Raw genomic sequence first — 13,872 nt, 5'->3', positions numbered from 1 at the left:
GAAAGGGAGAGATTTTGGATAATTCTGAAAGTAAAATGGACAAAAATTATCCGACAGATTATATGATTATTTGGGGAGAAAAGTACCAAAAATGAAACTGACTTTTTTGAAACAACGCACATGCCCAGTGCACGCAGCTTCCCTTGACCTTTGCCTCTCCGGCGGCCCTGGAGCCGGGGCCCGTGGGGCCAGGAAGCCGGAGCCTGTGCCCCCGAAGCAGAACGGCTGCCATGGCCAAGTACCTGGCCCAGATCATTGTGATAGGTTTGCAGGTGGTGGGCAGGGCCTTTGCCCGGGCCCTGAGACAGGAGTTTGCAGCTAGCTAGTCAGCAGCTGATGCCCAGGGACGTACCAGACACCAGTTTGCAGCCGCCTCCAACCTCTACGGCCTCAGCCTCCAGGAGACACAGCAGGTGTCTCAACGTCTTCAAGCTGAGTCCTGAGGAGATCCAGAAGCTTCCCCTGCTTCTGTAACCCAGGGACCCTCACCGTCTCCCCTCCTCTGCAGAATTACAAACACCTATTCAAGGTGAATGATAAATCCGTGGGAGCCTCCTTCTAACTGCTGTCAAAGGTGGTGCGAGCAAAGGAGTGCCTTGAAGAGCAACTCAGAATCCAAGCCCAGGAGGACAGAGAGCGAGAGCAGCCACCCAAAACGTGACCACTTGGCGCCTCCCACTGTGCCCGCCCGCCCCTCCACCCACCTCTAATTTATAAGTCGGTAATAAATGTCTTTTCCGAAAAAAATCCCCCAAACTGATATTTTATGTCTATTATTTGAACTTCTAAAGGCATGATGCAGATGTTGAAAAACACAGCAGTGGATCGGTTTTACTCACCATCCAACATCTACAACTTGAGTGCAACGCCAAGCTTGTTCAACACACTCTCTATGAATTACTTTCATGCAAACTCCAGATATCGCATTATCCATATGTAAATACTTCAATATATATTTCTAAAATATAAGGACTCCTTAAATTTTTAACCACAGGACCATACATTTATCAATGTCACTAAACTTGCATAATACCACTAAGTTAACAATAAAATCATCAAAGTATGGTTGTGTTCACATTTGTCTGAATAATTTATAATTTGTTTTTATAGCATGTTTATTTCAATAAGGATCCAGGAAAATATACACATTGCAATTTATTGATATGCCTGTTAAGTCTCTTTTGATCTAAGCTTGTAATTTTCTATTTCTTTGTCTTTCTTTCTCTCTTTCAATCTTTCTTTCCCTTTTTCTGATTGAAGTTCATTTTTAACGTATCTTGTAAATTGATAGATACAGATTGAGTTTTTTGCTAGTTTTTGCTAGGCTATTTCACAGAAGGTGTGACATCAGCATTAGGTGATAACCGATGTCTTAGTCTATCTTTTTGTAATATTATTAGTCATTAATTATATCTACCAGATCCATTAATCTGAAAATTCAGATTTGTTCTTCATTTTTGGCTAGAATACTTTTATAAAAAGAATCTTCCTCTCAGCAACTTTTGGTTATACAGAGGCAGAGATAAAAGTTTAAATCTTTTCTTTTATTGATTCCTAAGTGTCCTCTGAAGGTGATCGATACGGTTTATTTGTTTGTTTGTTTGAATTCTTATGAGCTTAGGAATTTAAATACATTTTCATACAAAACTTGGACGTCTTCCATTTTTTCCAGCATGATAAAACAAATCGAGGCTTATCAGGTATAATTCCTACTGGAGATCTGGAATTAGAAATTTTTCCACAGAGTTCTAATTCCTTTTAATTGGAAATAATATTTAAAAAGCACAATCTAGGATCTGGAGATGTTATTACCATTGGATTGTTTATTATTTCTAAGTGTTTGCAGTGAACAGAATCAAAAAATGTATAAATCTTTAAAAGATAAAAATACAACATGAGTCCTACTGATATTTTTATTTCAAAGTCAAGACTATGGAGGTTTCACTTAAAGTCATTGATTTTTTACTTTATCTCCTTTTAACCACCCTGAAAACTTAATTTTTAATGTTATCAATATAATTATTTGATATTTTCCACAGCATATGTGTGTGCATGTGTACACATTTGTACACAAACACAGTAAGCTTAGAGTAAGAGCATAAATACTACCCCAAAAGATAGAATTAACAAAAGTAGTTTAATTTTGCCTCTCCCATTGTCCATAAGGAATATACTGTCAAATAATTGAATTTAAAAGTTATATGGAATATTTCTCTTGTGTGTAGCTATACTACCAAATGAACACAAGTTGGGTTCATTTGTTTAACTTCTCTTTTGATTTTTACTTACTGCTTTTTAAAAGTTTATTTAATTTTTATAATACTGTTAAAGTTCTTATTATTCTCTGTAGTCTTATTCTATAAAATCCCCAGAAACAGTGAATTAGAGAATACTGAATCATTTCACTTAAAGGAATTACAGGGTTATGTTCCTGTGAGCCTCTGGTCACATTTTCATCAACTAATCAATACATAACTTTGTAATATGTGTATTTCTGTTTAAAGACACATTATTTAATATATGTTGTTGGTTCATTAACATTGAACTCACAGCCAACACCAGTATAACTCATGCCTGAATGAAGTTTACCTAAGACACATATCCTCTTCATAAGGCACGTTACATCCTTCTTGCACTTAGGAGCACTAGACAGCATTGCAGTGCTATGCTTGGGCCATTTTAAACAGTGAAATCACTAATACAAAACACAAAAAAGCAGAAAACATGTCACTAAGTAGATTGCAGAAAGGACATTTTTTTACAGTATGATAACTGAAATAAGAAAGCAAAGTGTTGCCTTGTTGGACCTCAGCTGGGTACTTGAGCCATCAGGCAAACTCAAACTTTCTGCTGCTCCTTTCATGTCAACAAGTGACTAAGAAAGTTTTCTCCCTGAGTAGGTTGGTGAGTGCCTGTGACTTTTACTGAGGAAAAGAACACTGGCTAGAGAAGGAGTTTTTGAATGAGACATCAAAACTTCAGTTTCATACATGTTAAGCTTTTAATGCTTGATACATTTCCAACTGGAATAGTCAGGTAGAATGTTGAGTCAATGGAAACATCAGGGCTGGAGGTAAAATTCTAGGAATCATCAGATAGATGATGTTGTAGATGGCATATAACTGGATTAAATCACCAGTAGGTGATTGAGAAGAGGTAAGAGGACTTATTCTGGGGACATTTTAACAGTTAGGAGCCTCAGCTCCTAATTCAAGAGGAGAATTAATGAATAAATATTTTAATAGAAGTGACCCATTAGATAAAAGGGAAATCAAGAGAGTATGTCTCAGATGCCAAGTGAAGAAAATGTCAAAATAAATGATACTGCCAAATATCACAGAATATTTGAATTAGGTAAGCCTATTAGTGACTATTAGATTTGGTGCCACAGAGATTATTGGTGCCCATATTCTTTTGACAATGAAAGGCTTTGTAGTGTGAGGTCATAGAGTAAATCTTTTTACTGAAGTATTTTTTAAATAAAATGGTGGAAAGGAGATGGCATTCACTAGATAGTTGCCTTTTATGAGAAGAGGGGATAGATCATGAAAACAAATTCCTTATGTTGACTAGTGGTTCTGGAATTTAGTTCTTTAGTGGAGGACTGACCATGGAAAGGAGCATAAACTTTCATCCATGAAAAGAAGAAAGATTATATGTATACAAATACAAGTAGATTTACACATGTTGTGGTTGAAGCAACTTGAAATTATATTCTTGTTGCACATAATTTCTAATGAAATGTGTAATTCTGTTGTCTCTGGAAATAAGAAACTTGAGTGTAAGAAAGCATTAGGAGAAGCTGGAGAAAAAAGCAGTAGGTATGAAACACATACCCAAGTGAGTGGAAGAGTGGACTGACCAGAGGAATATATTAGAGTCCTACCTGGTGCTTGCATCCATACATTCGAAGTGAGACTCGTCATTCATTGTGTTTCATGTTTTCCTTAGGCACCTTAAGATGTTTGAAGGCAGCAAAGATTGTGTGGATTGTTAGATTTACCCAAAATTGGAGCTTTGTGAGTAAGTAGACACAAGAGAGAGAATGTGTCAATATAGTGGAAGATATGTACAAATAAGTGATTATAGCAATGGATAACTGAATTGAAGATAAGTAAGAAAACTATGTGATGATCTACTGGGCATATACCCTGAGAAAAACATAATTCAAAAAGAGTCATGTACCAAAATGTTCATTGCAGCTCTATTTACAATAGCCAGGACATGGAAGCAACCTAAGTGTTCATCGACAGATGAATGGTTAAAGAAGATGTGGCACATATACACAATGGAATATTACTCAGCCATAAAAATAAACGAAATTGAGTTATTTTGCAGTGAGGTGGATGGACCTAGAGTCTGTCATACAGAGTGAAGTAAGTCAGAAAGAGAAAAAGAAATACTGTATGCTAACACATATATATGGAATCTAAGGGAAAAAATAAGTTCATGAAGAACCTAGGGGCAAGATGGGAATAAAGACACAGACCTACTAGAGAATGGACTTGAGGATATAGAGAGGGGGAAGGGTAAGCTGCGACAAAGTGAGGGAGTGGCATGGACATATATACACTACCAAATGTTAAATAGTTAGCTAGTGGGAAGCAGCCGCATAGCACAGGGAGATCAGTTTGGTGCTTTGTGACCACCTAGAGGGGTGGGATAGGGAAGGTGGGAGGGAGGGAGACACAAGAGGGAAGAGATATGGGAACATATATATATATATGTATAACTGATTCACTTTGTTATAAAGCAGAAACTAACACACCATTGTGGAGCAATTACTCTCCAATAAAGATGTTAAAAAAATAAAAAATATGTGAGGATATATGAGTAATGGATGTTTACAATTTGGGAAAATAAAGATTCTGTTGGTATAAATTGGTTTACTTGAAGTAATAGGATTTTGTGTTTAGAAAGTAGGATTCCATACATTAAGATTTTAAAAGTGGTATAATTATTGGTAACATCAAATTTTAAAATAACAGTTTTCAAAAAATTTTGTTGATCCAAAATAAGAAATATAGAGTGTTCCAAAAATCTTGACTTGAAATTGCACTTAGTCTTTAGAACCCTCAACATTTTACATTGAGACACACTTCCTAAAAATACACACATATATATGAATTTAAAAGTTTCACAAAATAATATTAACCCTTAATACATTAAAAAAATAATATTTTCTATTCTATTACATTCATTTTTTAAAAAATGCCAATAGTGATGTGTTCAATTGATTCTGTGACTCACCAAAGGTCACAATATGCATTTTGAAAACAATTGTTTAGAGTGTGACTATGGAGGATGGTGAACAAGATAAACTGTAGATTTTTCAGTGAACAATGCAGGATTAATAATAGAGGGAGAGAGAGATTGGTGTTAGAATCTTCAAGGAATGAATAGCACAGACTTAGCAGATGACTGAAGCAAGGAGGGAAAGTGTTTCACCAAGGAGTGGTCATTCATTTCAAAATGGTATATTACCAGATTACTAGAGACAGACTGATCCTACTGTGTGTGTGTGTGTGTGTGTGTGTGTGTGTATTTCTTTTTATACGTTCTATACTTATTGTGTGAATATAGGATTGTATGATTGTTCCCTAAAAGTGTAGCCATACTCTTATAGAAAAAGCATGTGGAAATACCTAGAGCAAAATGTCTTTGCAGGAGACAATCACCAGGGGAAAATAAATGTTTCTGGAACGGGATTTTAGAATGATTGGGTGGTTCTTATTTAGATAAGAATGTATGAATTTCTTGGTTTGTGCATAAAAAGACACAGATGGATGCTTTATAAACAGGATGTTAAAATACCCTTATCCATAAAAGGGATGTACAGGAACGTGGAATGGTATTTCAAACACAAGATAAATAATTAAAAATTTTAAACAAATTCCACAGTCTGTAAGCACAATTGTGTCTATTACTAATGTTTTTGAATTTATTTTTCTTTGGTTATTCCTTAGTATTCTACTGAATTAAAAAAAATAATGACAACCAGTCTCAATTGTGCTAAATGAGATAAACTAAAATGTTTTTATTTTCACATTCTAGGTTCAGATTAGCAAACGGGGAGTAGCAATGCCTTTGAGGTCAGATTGGTGAATAATAATGGTACTAAAGTCAAGAAAACCCAAAGGAGAGATGAAGAAATAGTGGGGCAGATTTGGAACCATTTGTTCACCTGATTTCGAGTATTAATTTAGATGTTCTGTGCCATAATTTTATTAAGAAATATACCTTTTTCTTACATTGAAGAGTCTAAGAAACATAAAAGGTGAAATATTTATTTAGAATAAACTCCATAGACAAATGAAAGAAACTCCTACTTAGAAATCAACAAAGTCAAGTAATTAGCATGTTTTTATTGAGGCCACTTTATGTGCCCAGCATTATGCAAGGTGCCCTTAGGAGACACAATTAAGAAAAAAGCTGTCTTACAATTAAAAACCCTTAAAGACTTTTCAAAATAAATGAACATTTTGTATAAGATAATGCAATGCATATTTTCCTAGTCCTGCTGATAACATCTCCCTTAAAGTAGCTTTATAATATGAATGCTTGTGGCAGTGACTTAAGAGTTAAAATTACTCAGGGGAGGCTTCTGTAGTAACCAATTACTATTCTATTTCAGTGAGTTAAAATAAATACTTTTCTCTCCTCACAGTGGTACCATTTATGAAGTAGGAAAACTTTAATCTGGAAGATTAATATCAAATAAATAATTTATTTTATATGTGTGTGTGTGTATATATATATGTGTATATATATATATATATATATATATATATATAAAACAAAGAAAGGAACATTGCTAAGTTAAAAGAAATGGAAGATAGGCAGGAATTGGGATTTAAAGAAAACTAGAAAGAAAAGTCTTTGGATTGCTATCTACTGTAGGTCTATTTCTTTCATTGACACTTGGCATCTTCCCTTTGATGTGAATGAATGCAGGTACAGCTCTCTGCCAGCTATAATTTTGTTGGCAGTAATTCTAACCTAGCAGAGGGCACAAGATTGCTACTTACCCAGCAGAAAAAAGGCAGTATGATTCTTAATTCCATGTTCATGCTACTTTGGTTTTACTATATTTGATAAATCATTTATTCTTTCTGCTTTATTTTAAGCCCTAGGTATTTGAGCATGGCATGACATGTTTTACTCTAAACTACCAGCAAAGTACTCATAATAGAGAAATCAACCAAAAATAATAATCATCATCATAATAACAAATTAAGAAACTGACATGTACTGGGTGGTAATTACTATTTGCCAGACAGGATGCATAGCACTTTGCATGTATTACTCATGTAATTCAGTAACTTACAAAATATCCATTACTCTTACCATTTTATGGATGAAGAAACTAGGATTAGATAAATTAACAACCCTGCCAAAACCTGTATACTAGTACATTGCAGACTAGGTGTTGGCTTTCTACCACTGTGTTAAGGAATAAACAATGTTTCAATGTTGTATTTCATATCTCTTCAAAAGAATTAAGAGAAGACTGATGAGGAGAATAAAAAGTACAGAAAATATTTACCTACTTACCCAAATATTTGAATCTCAATAAGAAAAAATCATGATGCAAATAAATACTTTAAAAATGTGATAGATCACTGATAAACACTATTAATTTTTATTAAGCCAGGTGATAGCATTTTAAAATATTAGGATGCTATAGAGACCAACATAAAAAGGATATTAATTAGTAAATCATTAAATTATTTTTAAACGTTCTTAAACAATGAAAGAAGACCTCTAGAAATTTTTTTGTTGTTCTTTTCTTTTTTAAAATTTCAATTTATTTATTTATTTTTTATACAGCAGGTTCTTATTAGTTACCTATCTTATACATATTAGTGTATATATGTCAATCCCAATCTCCCAATTCATCCCACCACCTCCCTCAACTTTCCCGCCTTGGTGTCCATACGTTTGTTCTCTTTAAATATGATAAAATACCTAGCAATTGGAAGCATCAATCAAATTGTTTTTGAATACTAACATCATATGTATATTTTACATCCAGTACTCAAAATGAACTCCAAAAATTAAGATTACTATATTGCTGTAGGGAAATGGAAACATGAATTTAAGCTCAGATGAGGAATTCATTCAAATTTTATAATATTGTGGCAAAATTACAGTTTGCTCTGCATAATTCTACATTAGTTTAGATTCTTTAGTTTTTTTCTTTCTTTCTTGTTTCTTTTCCAGTCAGGCAGATATATTTTCCTTTTATCCCCAGATGCAAATTTTGAGACTGTAACCTTTTTCTCATACATTTATGTGTTCTTCACCATCAATAACACAGTCTTAGGCTCAAAATAGGAATTCACTTGGACATATCCTAGATGAAATATTATGAAGAACAGTGGTTTTGGTGGTCGCTTGATGGTACAAGAAATCAAAAAAAATGTTATATGAGAGAGGTAAGAATGAATTTTCAGTAAGTGCACTGAATAATGTTTTATTGTCTTTTCAAGCACTGTTCAACCTGTTTTGTTTACTAACGCATTCAGGAAATTGTTATACATCCATGCAAGATTCAAAGTCAGGATCCATATTCCAACTTACATATCTCTTTGTTAATATCTCTCTAAGAATACTCATAATGTGTCTCATAATGCACTCATAATAATGTACTCATAACTTATCTCATAACATTTTAATCAGTTTACCTGACTTCTGCCATAGACTGAACCCCCAGAAAGCACTTTGAACCCTACACACTTACTCCATGACTGGCATACAATAAATGATAAAAAATTTTGGTTTTTCAATTGATGATTGAGCACTATAAAATAGTGAATTTGGTCTGTACTTTGATACTTTTTGTGCTCTTTTTCATTCAATATATAACCAAAGTTGCTGTTCTTGGTGATGATAGTCATTACCTGTGATACATAATATAAGGGCTGATAACATCAATTTACAATAATTTAAAAATATAATTTATATTTTTTATTAGTATGAAGATAAAATTTTTCATTATTAAAATTTGAAAATATAATGAAATCAAAGTAATTTTAAAATTTACAATAACTCTCAAGAGGGAGGGGTGTTGGCAGGGAGTATTACCCTGGGGTTGGTTCTGAGTATCAAACTATAGCTTGGTTGTGGGAAAGCTGTCAGGGGAGAGAAAAGAAAATGAGCAGAAAGTGGTTATGGTAACCACAATGACTGGGATGTATGATCCTTGTTTTCTAATCTCTTCACTGGAGTAGACATGCATTTTAAATATGGACTTGCCCATGAAGCTTCTGCCAGTATTGTATCCATGGATTTATGGAATGCCACATTCACTGTCAAGATATTCTTTATAAAATTATTTCTGACCAAGGAACTAATTTCACAGCACAAGAAATGTAACAACGGGATGATGGCTGAATTGCAAGCAAAATAACAGAGCCCTAAGATAAATAGTGTGACTGTTTTCCAGAGATAGATACAATGACTGCTTGCACTTTGAAAAGAGGTTGTGAACAAAAAATTGTTGCATCATGTTGCCTGGAATCTAAAGCTGCTATTGTTGCTTTGTAGAAATTTAAATATGTGGAATCTAGAAACAACAAATACAAATGAACTTATTTACAAATCAGAAACAGACTCACAGACCTAGAGAATGAACTGATGGTTACCAGGGGACAAGGGTGGAAGGGTGGGATAGATTGGGAGTTTGGGATTGACAAGTACACATTGCTATATCTAAAATAGATAACCAACAAGGACCTATTCTATAGCGGCAGGGAACTCCGCTCAGTATTCTGTAATGACCTAAATGGGAAAATAATTTGAAAAAGAATAGATACATGTATATGTATAACTGAATCACTTTGCTGTACACCTGAAACTAACACAACACTGTTAATCAACTATACTCCAATATAAAATAAAAATTAAAGAACAATGGGTTGAAGGATGTTTTAGTTTCTGAAGAGATAAGCAAGTGGACCACCTGCTTATAAGTAAGCTATTGTTTCTCATGTTAAAATTCACTCTTCTATACTCTGCTTTGTGATGCTGAGGCTGGGATTTTGCAAACCATACTTTTGTCATCTGGCTTCCTAAAAGCCTCTACCAATAGGATGCTGATTGGAATATAAAAGCAATCAGCTGGAGGAGACATCAGGGATACTCCTCACCTAGTTTCCTTCCTGTTTCGTTGTGTCTGGGTTTCCTGTTTTTATCTGCCTCACCAGCAAAGCTGCTTCTTCCCTGTGGCAGCAGCAGTTTGTTTAGAAGCAGTGGAATATGGTTCAAAGTTTTTCCAACATTCAGAGCCTTCAGCACAAGCTAGCTGGAACCTGTCCTCAGAGGCTTGGGTGCCAGCTCCTTCGACCCTTTCTCAAGCTCACAAATACCAGCCCTTGCCAAGCAGTGGTCACTTACAGAAAAATGACTTTCAGCTCCTCATCCTGCCAGTGCTACTTCCTTGACACCTCAGTGTTCCTTTTTAATGCTCAGTTACGTACCTAATAATTTTTTATGCCTAAGTAACAATTCCTCATATTGGATGATCTCTTTAAAAATAAGTGGTGTGATTTGTTTTCTGACGGAGCCTGACGGTGGTTAGAACTCAATCTTTGTGAGTCCCAGTTTCCTCAACTTGTAAGAGGAGAATAATACAATCCAGCTCATAGGGTTATTGTTAAATTAAAATAAATAATGCAAGCAAAGAACTTAACACAATCTTTGGCAAACAGTAAGCAGACAGTAAACGTCATTATTTTAAAAAAAATGATGTTGAGGTAGAAGGAGAAAAGACCTGAGGCTCTGAAGGTATAGGAATGAGAGAATTGAGATAGAAAGTAGAGGTAAAAAGTGAAGGGTGGTGGCCTTAGAAGTTGAAGATACAATGATCCTGGAAGGCTTTGGGTTTCTTGGGGCTTTAAAGAGGATGAATGGATCAACAACAGAAGAAACCTCAGGTATTTCAGAGATAAGGTTTGGCAGAGAATACATTTGGATTATTTTAATTCAAAATGAAACTCATTATCAAGAATGTTAGGGTCATGACCATATGGTAAATCGAACTATTTTTCAAGCTTTGTTTTAGAATATAAGGAGTTCTCAAAACCTCTATCATAGACCTTATTGCTAACCTCTCTGATTCATTTTTCTCCAGAAGTGAAATAACATAATACTTAACTATTTCAAAGTCTATCATTAAAACTATTTTGTTGATATCATCATAGCATGGATTAAAACAGGGATTAAGTGATAAATATTTCATTTTTATTGGGTAACTAGAACTCTTCTTGATACATAAACTTGGTTCTGGACACCTCATTATCAAAAGATAAAGTCAAACTCATTGGAATTCAGAGAAGATTTTTTAAAATAATGATTAATGGACTGGATGGAAAGGCTTATGGAGAAATAGTAAAAAAAATGACAAAAGCATGGTTCAGAATTTATGAAAAATGTGTGAATCTCAAGTTTCTCACATAAAGACAGTTTTTGACATGTTTTTTATTTAATTTCTTCCATATGCATAAAGAAAAAGTCTTGTTATCTGAGCCAGAGGTCTCAGTGTACTGCAAAAGCATACATTGTTTTTAAAAATGTAAATCACATAAAAGCAGAAGAAATGTCTAGTTCTGGAGGTGAGGGATTATGCTAGGAACATTGCTAAATGTGAAAAAAATTTATAAAAAGGGGAAATTTTAATTTACAAATCAATTAGGCAAGTTCCTGTTCTTTAAAAGTGTCAGAAGTATCAGACCTGAAAAAAGTATTTATTTACCCAGAAACTTAAAAGGTATTCAGCTGACAAGGAAGATAATTGCTACAACTTCAAAGTCAATATAAGCATCAGATCATATTCACATTAGAGAACAGTTCATTTCTTTTCTCTGTAAAATGTGGACAATAACAGAATCTACTACCTAAGATGATATAAGCAAACCTACTTTATACACTGCTAAACCCTATGAAAGATGAGTTAGTATGAGGAGTGTCTGAGAGAGGTGGTAGGGTCACTGAAGACTAATTCTGATTAAGGCTAGGTGTTTTTCAACTTTGGGGACATTTGAATGGAATTTGAGAAAACTGAATACTTTGAGAGAAAAGAAGATAAAGAAAATAAACATTCATTGAGTAACTACTATGTACAAGACACTGTGTTAGTGCCTTGCTTAAGATTTCACTTAAACTTCAAAATAACCTTGTACTTACATTATATCACCTACTTTAAACGGTAAAAAACTGAGGCTTAGTATTATATTAACTAATATACACACTTCTGTATATGGTATTCCTATGAGTCACATAAGAAATTGAGGTCCAGAGAAATTAAACACATCCCAGTTTTCCCAGGTAGTGAGTGTAGGTCTGTCCAATTCTAAACTCTATAATCTTTTCAGTAAACCTTGCAAAGTGGGTCCCATATTGCCAAACATCTCTTTTGTCAGCATCACATCAAGTTTGAATGATTGCAACTAATTATCTTTCAGGTTAAGCAATTAAAAGTTTCTTTCAAAACATAATCTTGATGAAAAAATAAATACCAAAAAATAATGTTTAAGCATTTCATAGATGTATTATGATGAACTAGGTGCTGAATATAAAAGGATATAAAACAGATCTCCTTGAGGGAAGATCTCCTTGAGGGAGATCTTCTCCCTCAAGGAATTCAGCATCTAGGAATTTACTGTAAGGAAGGAAGTATCAGGAGGTGAAAAGATCAAATAGAATTCGGGCCCATATTAAAATGTATGTGGAAAACCAAGAGGTTTGGCTTTAGACTACAGTACAATGCAGAGCTTCTTGTAATATGAAAGGCAGTTGAGGTAAGGGTCCTTTCTATCACTTTTTAAATTCATCATATAGATGACCATCTGTGCCCTATGTGTGCTGCTAATCCTACCTGTAAGCACCAATTATTGGTTCAGTTTTTTGTTCCTAGGACTGAGGAAAAACTTTGAAATTAATCTTTCAAGTTCCACCTTCTCCTATACACTATTCTTGCTTGGTGCCTTTTAATACCCTTTTCCTTCTCAGTGGTCAAATCTTCAATCAGGAAAAAATTATAAGAAATTCCTTTATCCTCAAGCCTTAATATTTTACTTCTCCTGGAAATATTTTATTTTCAAAGACATGAAAAAGCTTGGAGCTAAAGAAATCAGTTCCTCACAGTACAATATAAGACAGGCCAGTTCAGATGTGCTGGATCAAACCATGCTAAAATCAGGTGTGTAGGATTGGCTCTGTCTCTTTTTGTTTGTAGTCTCTGTTTCCTTTGTGTTGGGTTCTTCCTCTCTCAGGCTCTGATAGGAAAGATCCCTGCTATGGACTGAAAGTTTGTGCTCCTCCCCACTCAAATTCATGTATTGAAACCCTAACCTTAACTCTAATGTTATATTAGGAGGTTGGGCCTTTGGGAGGTAATTAGGTTTAGATGAGGTCATGAAGGTGGAATTCTTATGATCAGATTGGTGTTCTTATAAAACGAGACCAGAGAACTTGCATTCTTTCTCTCCATCATGAGAAAATCCAGGAAGAAAGTAGCCACATGTAAAAGAGTTTTCAACAGGAACCAAATCGACTGGCACTTTGATCTTGGTCTTCCCACACTCCAGAACTAGGAGAAATACATGTTTGTTGTTTAAACCATCCAGTCTATAACATTGTCATAGCAATTTGAACTGACTAAGACAATCCCCTACCATAGGTCCAGTATTACCTGGTGCCTACATTTTACTATATGAGACCGAAAGAGACCCTATCCCAGGGCTCATGTTAATCTCTGCAAAGGGCCTCTCACTGGCCTTCCTTGGGTCATGTGCTGCCCATTTCTGTGGTGGCGCAGGCAGAGCCTCTAGAAAAGTAAAAGAGATATTAAAAGTAGCACGCTCAAAACAC

At 34.7% G+C, this 13,872-nt stretch overlaps 1 pseudogene; it reads left to right on the top strand.

Moving 5' to 3' along the window:
• Nucleotides 1-230: 230 nt before the first annotated feature.
• LOC136794579 (mitochondrial import inner membrane translocase subunit TIM16-like) lies at nt 231-661 on the top strand (annotated as a pseudogene).
• Nucleotides 662-13,872: the final 13,211 nt, after the last annotated feature.

This window comes from Kogia breviceps, chromosome 7 (assembly GCF_026419965.1).
Source record: "Kogia breviceps isolate mKogBre1 chromosome 7, mKogBre1 haplotype 1, whole genome shotgun sequence".
Taxonomy (NCBI): domain Eukaryota; kingdom Metazoa; phylum Chordata; class Mammalia; order Artiodactyla; family Physeteridae; genus Kogia; species Kogia breviceps.
The sequence above is the reverse complement of the archived record's forward strand: the minus strand, read 5'-3'. Positions and strand labels throughout refer to the sequence as shown.